This window comes from Arvicanthis niloticus, chromosome 5, assembly GCF_011762505.2.
Source record: "Arvicanthis niloticus isolate mArvNil1 chromosome 5, mArvNil1.pat.X, whole genome shotgun sequence".
Classification (NCBI taxonomy): Eukaryota; Metazoa; Chordata; class Mammalia; order Rodentia; family Muridae; genus Arvicanthis; species Arvicanthis niloticus.
In genome coordinates this window covers 52886726-52898570 of record NC_047662.1, presented here as the reverse complement: position 1 = coordinate 52898570, position 11845 = coordinate 52886726, and the positions used below count along the sequence as shown (strand labels likewise).

At 41.9% G+C, this 11845-nt stretch overlaps 1 pseudogene; it reads left to right on the top strand.

Annotated features, from left to right (window-relative positions):
- The first annotated feature begins 11458 nt into the window (after window positions 1–11458).
- Window positions 11459–11845, top strand: LOC143442478 (large ribosomal subunit protein eL37-like; annotated as a pseudogene).

Below are 11845 nucleotides of genomic sequence, written 5' to 3'. Positions count from 1 at the left end.
TCAGAAAACCTACTGGACACGACCCCGGAAGCTGGGACACTGTTTCCGGTTCGTCAACCTTCCTTACCTTTTGCTTTTCTCTTCCATTCAAAAGACCACTAAAATCAGGGTAAGTATTCAATGTGAGTTCTTATCATCTCTCCTTCACGTTTCGGAAGTACTATCATACAATTGATCCACTATCCACACACTTTTTTTTTTTTTTTACTAAATGGAAAAACAACATGAAAGCCAAATATTATTTTTCGGTATTAGAGACTAAACCCAGGGCTTCACATGGGTGCCTTCTGAATTCAAATTATATTTTAAATTTAATTTTATTATTGTATGTATAGGGTGTTTTGCCAGCATGTATATATGTGCACCATGTGCATCCCTGCATGCCCTTAGAGGTAAGAGGTATCAGTTTCCTAGAACTGATGGTCAGGAGTTGACACATAGGTTCTGGATTGAACTCAGTTCTTCTGGAAGGACAGCCATTGCTCTCAACCACTGAGTCAGTTCACCAGCCCGTTGCCTTAGTAATTTTATTCTGAGACAAGACATCAACAGGTTTCCCAAATCAGCCTTAAGCTTGTGTTTCTCCTCCTTTAGATTCCTCGTTAGTGTCATGCCCTGGTCAAATATTTTATTTGTGTTTCAAGTAAAAGCAAGGCCAGATGCATGCATTAAAATCCCAGCATTCAGGAGTTAAAGGCAGGTGGATCTCTGAGTTCAAGGCCAGCCTGCTCTACTGAGTGAGTCCCAGGACAGTCATGGCTACACAGAAAAACCCTGTCTTAAAAACAAAACAAAGAACTGGCAGAAGATGGGTAAGTAGGAGTACTTGTTTGAATGAGGGCTCTGTTTATTTCATGTCTGTCCATGGTGTGTGTGTGTGTGTGTGTGTGAGAGAGAGAGAGAGAGAGAGAGAGAGAGAGAGAGAGAGAGAGAATGCTTCTGTCAGTATGTCTGTCTGTCTGTCTGTGTCCTTGTGTCTATCTTCATTTGTGTGTATGTTTGTGAACAGGTGTTCTGGTGCCATGCATTAGAGGACAATCTCAAGTATTGGTCCCCACCTTGTTTGGGACAGAGTCTTTCGTGTTGTTCTCTGCTCCATATGCCAAGCTAGCTGGACTACATTAGTGTCATGGTTTGCCTTCTACTGTGGGAGTAAACACCATGACCAAAAGCAACTGGGGAGGAGTCTATTTAGCTTACACATTGCAATCACAGTCTGTTATTTTAAAAAGCCAGGACAGGGGCTCAAGACAGAAGTCTGGAGACAGGAAAGGAAGCAGAGACTATGGGGAAATGCTGCTTAACAGTTTGGAATGGTTTGCTCAATTTGTTTTCTTATAAAACTCAGGGTCACCTGCTGGGGGTAGCATCTCCTACAGTAGGCTGAGTTTTTCCACATCAATCATTACCCCATAGGCTCACCTAGAGGCCAATTTAATGGAAACATTTTCTCCACTGAGGTTCCTCTTTCCAGATGACTCTAGTTTGTGTCAATATGAAAAAACAAAAACAAAACAAACCTAACCAGCACAGTGACCTTCCAGGGATTCTCCTAAGTTTCTCCTCCATCTCCTAGTTAAGGGTATATTGAGAAATGCTACTGGACCCTGCCTTATGCCCTTCCAGGCATTCTAACACAACACAAAACATCAGGTTTACAAAGTAAATGGTTTACCCACTGAGCCATCTCCCCAGCCTCATGAGTTTTACAGTGTTGGTATAGCAGGAAGAATAAATGATCTCCCAAAATATTCACATGCAGATTCTCAAAACCTTTGATTATATTGCTTAATACAGCAGAAGTGGCCTAGGAGCTGAGTAAAAATCCTGACATCTGTGCTGGTGCCTAAGGAGAGCCTTCACCCTACAGTGATGGTTTGAATAAGAATGGCCCCCAAAGGTCCATATATTTGTCACCAGAGAGTGGCACTATTTGAAAGAATTAGAGAGATGAGGAGGTGTGGCCTCGTTGTGTCACTCCAAGTGGCCTTTGAGGTTTTTAAGAGCCCACACACTAGCCCAGTGTCTTTCTTTTTCACTCTCAGTCTGTGGGTAAGGATTTAGCTCTCAGTTACTGATCCAACACTGTGCTGCCATGCCACCTGCTGTGATGATAATTAACTAAACCTCAGAAACTGTAAGCAAGCCTCCAAATAAAAGCTTTCTTTTCTAGGAGTTGTCTGGGTCATGGTGTCTCTTCACAGCAATGGAACAGTGACTAAAGCACCTACTGACTCGTGTTCATGGAACTAGAAGGTACTCTACACTCTACCAAAGAAAGGTAAACCCCAACCCAGATACTAACCCCCCACTCTACAATGGCAACCTGTCTATATAAGATGCTGGTGCAGTAGTTGCACAAAAATGTTATGGCAGTAACTAACCTCTGAATTGAATTTAAGGACCACTGCATGAGATAGAACCCATGGCCAACACTGCTTGGATACCTGAGAACCTAAGACTAGATAGGCCATGGGCCTACAGGAAAACAAACCTCTATTGTCCTGCTAAATGACTCCTAGTGACATTCTGCTGTACTGATAGGTCAGTATCTTACTCAGCCATCATCAATGAAGCTTATTCCTACAGGAGATAGGAACTAATACAGAGACCTACAACTAGACAATGTACAGAGAGTGAGAGAGCTTGGAATACTCAATCCTAAATGGGATGTCTTTATCAAACCCTCCTCTCAGAGCCAGGGAGCTATGTGGAAGAGGGGATATGAAGATTGTAAGAGCCAATGGGGACGGAAGACACCAAGGAGCTCCTTCCAGACACAAGAGTGATACACATATGAACTCACAGAGACTGGCAGCATGCACAGGTCCGAGCCAGGTTGGATCCCAGTGCTGAGAGGAGAAATGGACATGAACCCCTATCCCTACCTCAGACGTTATCTCTAGTCAGTCACAAAGGAAAAATTCTTTTTCTCCAGCAGCGTCTCAGTGAGTATAGGAACAGCTTCAGAAGTGGATGGCCAATGCAAAATGAACTCGGTGGTAGTTTTTGAGATATTTTTTCATCTCCTAATACCTTATCTGAGCATTTTGTTATTGTTGTTCATGGTGGTGGTGTTTTGTCTTACTGGCTTTTGTTTGTATATGGTTTTGTGGTTTTACAGATTGTGTGTGTGTGTGTGTGTGTGTCTGTGTGTCTGTGTGTGTGTGTTTCTCATGCTTTTTCTCTTGTTTATTTGTTCTGTTTGTTTATTTTGCTTTATTCAAGATTGTTTGCCTATTTGTTTCCTAAGAGTAAGAAAGAAAAAGCATCTATTTGGATGGATGGGAAGGTGGAGAGGATCTGGGAGGGATAAAGAAGAAAAAAACATGGTCAGAATAAATTGCATGAAAAATATATAATAAAAAATAATCCTCATGGGTTGTGGTGGTACACACCTTTAATCCCAGTACTTGGGAGGCAGAGACAGGAAGATCTCTGTGAATTTGAGGCCAGCCTGGTCTATAGAGTAAGTTCAGGACAGCCAAAGCAATACAGTGAAACCCTATCTCAAAACAGACAGACAGACGATAAAAGAATCCTCACATTATTTATTTAGGAAGGCCCAAAGGTAATAAAGCATTCTCATAAGTGAACTAAGGAGGTAAAGGGGTCAGTGTCAGAGAAGGAGAAGAAACAAAAGACAAAGAGTTTGCAGTGATGAAGAGGCACAAGCCAAGCAATGCAGTCAACCCCCAGAAACTAGAAATGCCATGGAAATACCTCTCCCTTAGAACCTCCAGAAGGGCACAGCACTGAAGGCAATTCATTTTACATCAGTGAAACTCAGCTAGATGTTTGATCTGTATAATAAAAAATTTGTGTTGTATCAACCCAAGGAAATTTGTGGTAGTGTTTACAGCAGTGTGATGGTTTGTACATGCTCAGCCCAGGGAGTGGCACTATTAGAAGGTGTGGCCCTGTTGGAGTAGGTGTGGTCTTGTTGGAATAGGTGTGTCACTGTGGGTATGGGCTTTAAGACCCTCATCCTAGCTGCCTGGAAGTCAGTATTCTGCTAGCTGCCTTCAGATGAAGATGTAGAACTCTTAGCTCCTCCTGTACCATGTCTGCCTGGATCCTGCCATGTTCCCACCTTGATGATAATAAACTGAACATCTAACCTGTAAGCCAGCTCCAATTAAATCTTGTCCTAATAAGAGTTGCCTTGGTCATGGTGTCTGTTCACAGCAGTGAAACCCTAATTAAGGCAAGCAGTATTTGGAAATAAATACAATTATCCCCAACAGAAGGCCATATAGCAACTCACTGCCGATAAGAAATAATCAAACCAGTAGCTACTATTCGCTAAGCACTTAAGGCAGGTGTTCTCAGCTCTCAACAATCAAAGGGTCTCTAATGCTGAGACCCTTTAATAATATCCCTCATGTCGTGGTGACTCACAACCATAAAATTATGGCATTGCTACTTCATAACTGTAATTTTGCTTCTGTTACAAATCATAATGTAAATATCTGATATGTCTGACATCTGATATGCAGCCCCTGTGAAAGGGCCATTTGACCCCCAAAGTGGTTATTAACATACAGGTTGAGAACCTCTGACTTAGGGGAACGTGAAGTACAAGATGCTTCACAGGCGTGTCATATTTATTTTGATCCTCAAAACTAGATCGTTCTTATTATGCTGCAGTTATAGCCAAGGAATCCAAATTATAAAGAGTGATGTAGCTTTATCAAGCTCACAGCATTAGCAACTAGCAAAGAAGCACTGACTACATTGTGCCATCTCCCACTCTGGTGCTGAGAAATATAGAAAATGGTATAAGCCTCTGAGACAGCTCTGGCCTGAACTAAGCAATAGCACGAGACAGACCCCTCTAGAATTAACACCATTAGAGAACATATGGCAGATGGAAAATGGTCTATGACCCAGTGAATGAGGAATAGAAGACAAGAAAGATGGACTACTCAGGGTGAAACTGGACCGTGACACACCCTTGGGTTGTGGACTGCCAGCTTGTGGACACTCCCTCTCAACCTAAAACTGGATGGACAAAGGAACAGTTATTGCAAATATAAAAACAGAGAAAGAAAATAATAATCAAGACTTGCCTGGGAAAAGTCAGGGGAGAAAAAGTAAGAAGATAAAATACTTAATTATTCCATGGGAAATGTAGCATTGACCGAGGATCCGCTTCATCTTGAAGGGCATCTTCACATTTGTTATTTTATTTAATCTTCACAAAACCTCCACTAAGTGAGTATTATTAGTCTCATTTTTACAAAAGAAGAAATTAAACATCCAGAACAATCAAGTAATTACTAAAAGGCAGACTCAGTAACTTTGATTCCAAGATTCACAATCTGGTGCCTCTTTTCTCACCCACAATAATCTCAGCCGCTCTCCGGGGAGGAGCACATTTCCACTCAGGCAAGAAGGATCCGCGGAGCTCTGTGGGAAACAGGGAAGACTGCTGTGGAAGGTGCTGAGTGCTGGCACCAGGCAAAGCCGGGCTTGTATTACAAGTTTTCAATAGACAAAACACTAAGTTTTGCCTCTGGCAGATGGTACCTGAGTGTCATCTGCCATCTTGAAGCCTCTCAAAATAGTTACATTCTCAGAGACTTGCTCCTCATTATCCTGCAGTCCTCTCCTGATCTCTGCTGCCTTGTTTTGGTTTTAAATCCCTTTTTATCACTTAGGAGAACGTCAACACCTGATTGTTGTGGCTTCTGTTTGCTTCATCTGTTGATTTCCACCCTTGACCCTGAATATTTTTTAAAAATTCATATATGTGTACTGTATTTACAGAAAGTTCCCCTCCTTTTCCTCTTACCAACGCCTCCTACACTCCCATTCCCTCAAAAACTCAAAGCCTCTTTTTCTTTAAGTGTGTTTGTTTTATGTGTATATTTGTGTGTATATGTGTGTGTGCTATAAATATACTATATATACTAATGAATATGTAAATACAACCTGCAAAGTCCCCTTAGGGTTTCTCCTATGTATATTATGCATTTGGGGCTGGCCACTTGGTATAGGATAACAAATTAGAGGTCCCATCCCTGAGAAGCACTGATTCTCCTCTCTGGGCAGTCATTAATTGCCTGTAGCTCTTCATATAGGAGTAGATCCTTGTGAAATTTTCCACATCTACATCGGCATATTAGTTGCTGTTGTGATTATTCAGCTTGTTTAGGCAGCCATATACATCATTGAGATTTCATGGGTGCAGCTTCCAAGCTATGTCTAGAAGACACAGTCTCACAGCAAGACATCCTGGTCCCTTGGCTTGCAATCTTTCTGCCCCTTCAACGGTGTTCCTTGAGCTGTGGGTGTAGGGGTTGTGTTGTAGATGTAGGAGTTGGGGCAGGGCACCCCACGCTCAGTTCCCATTCATATTCTGATCAGTTTTGGCTGTTTGTAATCATCTCCATCTGCTGCAAAGAAAACCTTCTTTGATAGGAGTGAGTTACACTTCCCTATGCTAAGGGTGAGTATTGAGACCACAGTTGGCAATCATTCTGGTTTAGGAAAGCGGCAGCAGTAGGTTCTACCTTAGATTCTACAGCCTCACCAGCCATGGGTTCTTGCCCACTGGACAGTATCGGGCACAAATTCCCTCCTATTGAATAGGCCTTCCTTACAGTCCAACTAGACAGCTGTTGGTTATGGCCAGAATATGTGCCACTATTGCACCTTTGGGGCTATCTTGCCATTCTGGCTAGTGTAGTTCATAGGCCCAGAGCTGCATCAGTAGGTGACTGAAGAAAAAAAGATGTGCCATAAATACAATGAATTTTTATGAAGCCATTCCTATTAACTAATTAACTAACTATTAACTAATTTTGGAATTCCCACTCACTCAAAAATTATCTTTTAAGCAGTTATGTTGGAGTATTCTGCAGTGTCCAGGGCAAAATTGTAGCCCTGTCAAGCCAACAGTATACGGTAGGAGACAGAAAAAAAAAAAAAAAAAAAAAAAAAAAAAACAAAACAAAAAAAAACAACCCAGCTATGTTGGCAGATGACAGAAAGTACTGTGAGGAGGAATGAAGCAGTAGACATTCAGAGACAAGGACGAGGGCAGGATGTTAGAACAACCAGGCATCATAGTGGATACCTGGGCAAGTGTGGGCACAAGCCCCGTAAGCCTGGGAAAGGAGGCCTCGAGTAGAGGAAGCAAGCACAGCGCTAGGAAGGAGCCCACTGGCGTCTATGAAGCATGACAGATGGCCTCTGGAGGAGTATCCAGAACGTGGCACATTCTCATTTAGTTTCATCACTGCTACAGGGCAGAGCATATATTATTGGAGGGTAAAAGCATAGATGTGCATAATAGGTCAACATATGAGAATTAATAAACGATAAATCTCTTTCTTTCTAAAACCCCTAAAAAGATGTCACATCTCACACTCCGAGGTTTCTCAATCGCAGATGGGATAGAGAAGCCATGCCACTTTCCTTCAGGCTCTAGATGGATTTTCTATGAAAGGATTTTCATAATCATATCGTTATTCAAATTTTGAACCTTCTGAAAAAAATCAAAGATGAGACCTTGAGCCTTCTTCATCATGCCCCCTTACACAGAATATTAGCTCATGTGATTAAAGGCTCCAAAACCCACATTTTCTAGAGGGTTCTGGTAAAACATTTTTCTTCGGAATATGCACTCCAAATAGCTCTAACCTCAATCATTTTTCAAGTTTTAATCTCTGCATGTTTGGCACAGTCTGATAACATTGACAAGTTAAAAGCAACAGTGTGTTGTATGCACAGAGACTACTTGCAATAAAAGGTAATTTAGGCGGTCTGCTGCTGCCTCACTGCAACATTTACAAATTGATTAGATAAAAATCTCCAGGGAGCTTCGGATTAAAAGCAGTACCAAGCGCTGCAAGCAGCAGCCTCCTGTACCCAAAGGGGACTCTCAAAGGGGTGAGGTGCCGCTGAGACTAATTCTTGAGAAAAGAAACATTTTTTTGTCTTTATTACGCCCAGTAGCTGCAGATAAGGACAATTATGGAGATAAGGAAATGGAGATAAGGAAAACTTAGGTAAACACATCTAAAGAAGGCACGTCACGTGACTTCCCTTCCATAAAGACTCTTGAGCCCACTGATGATTTATTTGCTCATTGCATAAGCACACTGTAATGAAGGTGTAAGGAACCTGGCTCATTCCAGGTGGACTTAATAAACTCCTGAGTCTATTCCATCCCTAAGCTGTGTTCAAGAGTGACAACTGTTACAGCATCATATAACTGCTCCAAATGACCCGACTGGTGTCATGAGCTCTATCCACATGAAGACAGAGGGACGTGAAATGGTCACATGTAAGTAACACATGTAATGAGTCACCAAGTAACAGACAGGGCACAAACTCAAGCTCATTTGACTCCAAAGGCTGTGCCTTTCCTTTTGCCACCAGGATGCCAACTCTGATCGCATTTTCCTAAAGTGGATCTACTATTTCAAAACACTGGCAAAAAGCACAGTGAATATATCTGGAGAACAGAGGAGGGAAGACCAGGATAAAACACATGTGGGCTCCTTACTCTACTTTGCCCATATTCCACTGTGTCAAATATATGTGTAAAAAGAAAGCATTTCTATTGTTAAAAACAATTAAGACAAGTCAAAGGACTGACCTCTACTCCTACCGCCTACAGATATTGATAACTTCATTTGCATTTATAGTGAAAGTAGGCACAGCCAAGCAATCTGGTCCTACTATCTTGCCCACTGCCATACAAATACAATCCCCAAATCTAATGTGGCTACCTTGTTGAGTCATCAAAGTGCAACAGATGATAGATAGAGTAAGCATTTGGGTCTTAGCAATAATCTTTGTTGTTCGTATTTATTTATGTTGGTATTCATGAAGCAAAAAACAGAACAGAATTAAGTCATTTAAGGTACAGGATGAGCACAGTGATTTGCACCTGGGGAACAACTTTTTTTATTCTTCTTCTCTCATATATTACATCCTAATGGTAGTTTCCCCTCCCACCTCTACTCTTAGTCTCTCCCCTCCACACCTCCTCTCTCCCCGAGATGCACACCCCCTCTGCCTCCCCTCAGAAAGGGGAGGTATTTTTAAGAAGTTAATATTTGAAATGTTAAGATTTGTACACCTTATTTTTTACAAGAGTTTTTTTTTCCTAAAACTATTTTCCAGAAATGTAAAGTTGTTGTCCTCTGTCAGACAGTAACTTAGCTTTAAGAAAATTGGTATAGTTGGAAGAATCAACATGAGGCCTCAAGACACAGGGATGAGTAAATCTTACCACGCTAAGCTTAGCTACCAGTGCGTCATTCCAAACTTCATTTGACAAGAAGTGCAGCTCAGAACTCAGGGGCTTCAAAGTATAGCTCAGTGGCAAGGAAACCTGTCTGGCACGGGCACCAGTGGCTCATGTGCCAGGGAGTCTTACTATGCACCCCAGGGTGGTCATGGATTCAGATTGTATTCAAGGCTGGCCTTAAATCTTTGATCCTGCTGCCTCAGCTTCTTGAATGCTGGGATTATGGGCATGTCTTATGCTCTCCTCGCCCATATTTATTTCTCTCTAATCAGTAATTTTTTTCATTTTCTCAAACCTATTTGCCCCTCTTTTCCTCTCAGCAGAAAAAAAAAAAGATGACCGTATGAATGAAATGAAGTGGAAGTTTCTGGCTGTGTCGTGTGATGCATACTCACGCGATGTTTTTCTGAGGCTAGACCCATGAGAGGACACATGATGTTTGGAGAGAGTATAAATAGGACTTAAGAGATAGTGACAGGGGCACTTACATACCTAGCGTTCTTGCAATGCTTTATTTGATCTTCACTTTGGTTGCAAAAGGCTCGGCAGAGAACTTCTCCTGGTGTCCCAGCTGGTTCTGATCATTGCCACTGATTCGTGTGAATTCTGTGGAAGCCTGGCTGTTTCAGCTGGATCGTGCCACTGCTGCTTCTTGTTTGGTATACTGACACTACTGAACTGGACTGCTGGTATCCTGACAAGGGGAGATTGGAATCACCCTAAAGAACTACTTCTAAAAAGGCCCACATCCCCTTGTCACCATCTTTTCTCTCCTACATTTTGGATGGTTAGCCAAAGGCGGGGGGGGGGGGGGGGGGGGATCAAAGCATTTGAAAACCCTTATTAAAAGTAGGTTTTGAAGAAATCTCAGCCTACAATGAGAGTCCACCTTTCCCACCACATCTAAAGAGCAACTTGGTAATAGGCAACCCTGATATCCTACATCACATGGGACTTGCTACATCCCTCCAAATGTTTAAAGCTTTCACTTTTCTCCAGAAGGTGTTGGGTTTCAAAGCTTTGCTCCAGTTCCCCAGGCCCTGGGATGTGAGGAGCAGCAGTCAAAACCAACTAATGTGAACACTGGCTTTCCTGGACAGCAGAGAGCTGCCCCAGGTTCCTGCAATGCATTTTTCACACTTCATCTGCACCAAGGAAACTGGGAATTACCATAATTTTGTTTAAATTTAGGTTTGGGTAATTAAACTTCGTGTCTTCTCCATTACCCATCTTACCTGACACCACACACATGAAGATTAAAACAAAAAGCAAACCAAAACCTGGGCTTATGAAATGACTCTGTATCAAGCAAAGTGTTTGTCCTGCAAGCCTAGCAACTGGAGGTAGATTCCAAATCTAGTAAAAAATGGTCAATATTGTTAGGATAAAATGATAAAGGATGACATACATTTGGCATAAACATAGAATATTCTATAGCAATTAATTTTGTAGCCAATCATGATGGCACATACTTTTAATCCAAGTACCCAGAAAGCAAAGGCAGGTAGATAGATCACCAAGAGTTTAAGGGCTGATCTGGTCCACATCATAGAGCTTCAAGCCCCATAGGACAATAAGACACTGTCTCAGAAAATGTTTTAAAAAGAGTATTTATTGGCTAGATGGTTCTGTGAGTGGTTAGAGGCATTTGTTGCCAAGCCTGATAGCTTGAGTTTGATCCTAAGAGGATCAAACAAATTGTCCTCTCATGTTCACATATAGGCAATGATGTACATAGAACACATACACACACATGCAATATATGTAATATATATACATACAAAGAGTAATTTTATTTGTATATAATCTTTATTTATATAATGTAAAATACAATTTTTTAAAAGCCAATTGAGATAGAAAAACCTTTACAAGGTGAAGCTGATATAAGCATGCCCAGTCTATCATTTCTGCATGGAAGATGTATAAACATACATGGAAACTAGCAGTAGCACCTTTCATTTTCTTTGTGCAAAAGGGTTTTCCAAAAGTTCTGAATCAGACGTCTATCAGTTTTGCAAACAAGAAAGAGCACAAAGGCTCTTTGGTGAACAGGCAAAGTGAGAAGGGATACGGTGCAGCCCGGAGGGGGGGTGGGGAGTGCCCTGTTTGTGCCTCATCTAAAAGAGGGAGGCCTGGATTTCCAGAACTCATTTTCTCCCTGGCCAGTTTCTTGATGTTAGATGTTTCTTAATGGCTTCTAGAGACATTAAGAAAACAAATAATGCTCTTTGGCCTCAGCAGAAGAAGCAAGATGGCAAAAGGAAGGGAACAGCATCCTCTGGAAAGCAAATGCAGTAACACACACACATGCTGTGCCGCTGCTGTGGCTCTCAGTCCTACCACCTTCAGGAGCCAACCCATGGCAAATATGGCTACCCTGCCTAGCAGAAGAGAAAGTATAACTGGAGTGCCAAGGCTAAGAGACGGAAAACTACCAGCACTGGGCAGATGAGGCACCAAGAAATTGTCTATCACAGATTCAGATACGGGCTCCATGAAGGAACAACACCTAAATCCAAGAGGACAGCTGTTGGAATATCCAGTTCATCTTGCGGATTCCAATCAGTCATAAAATAA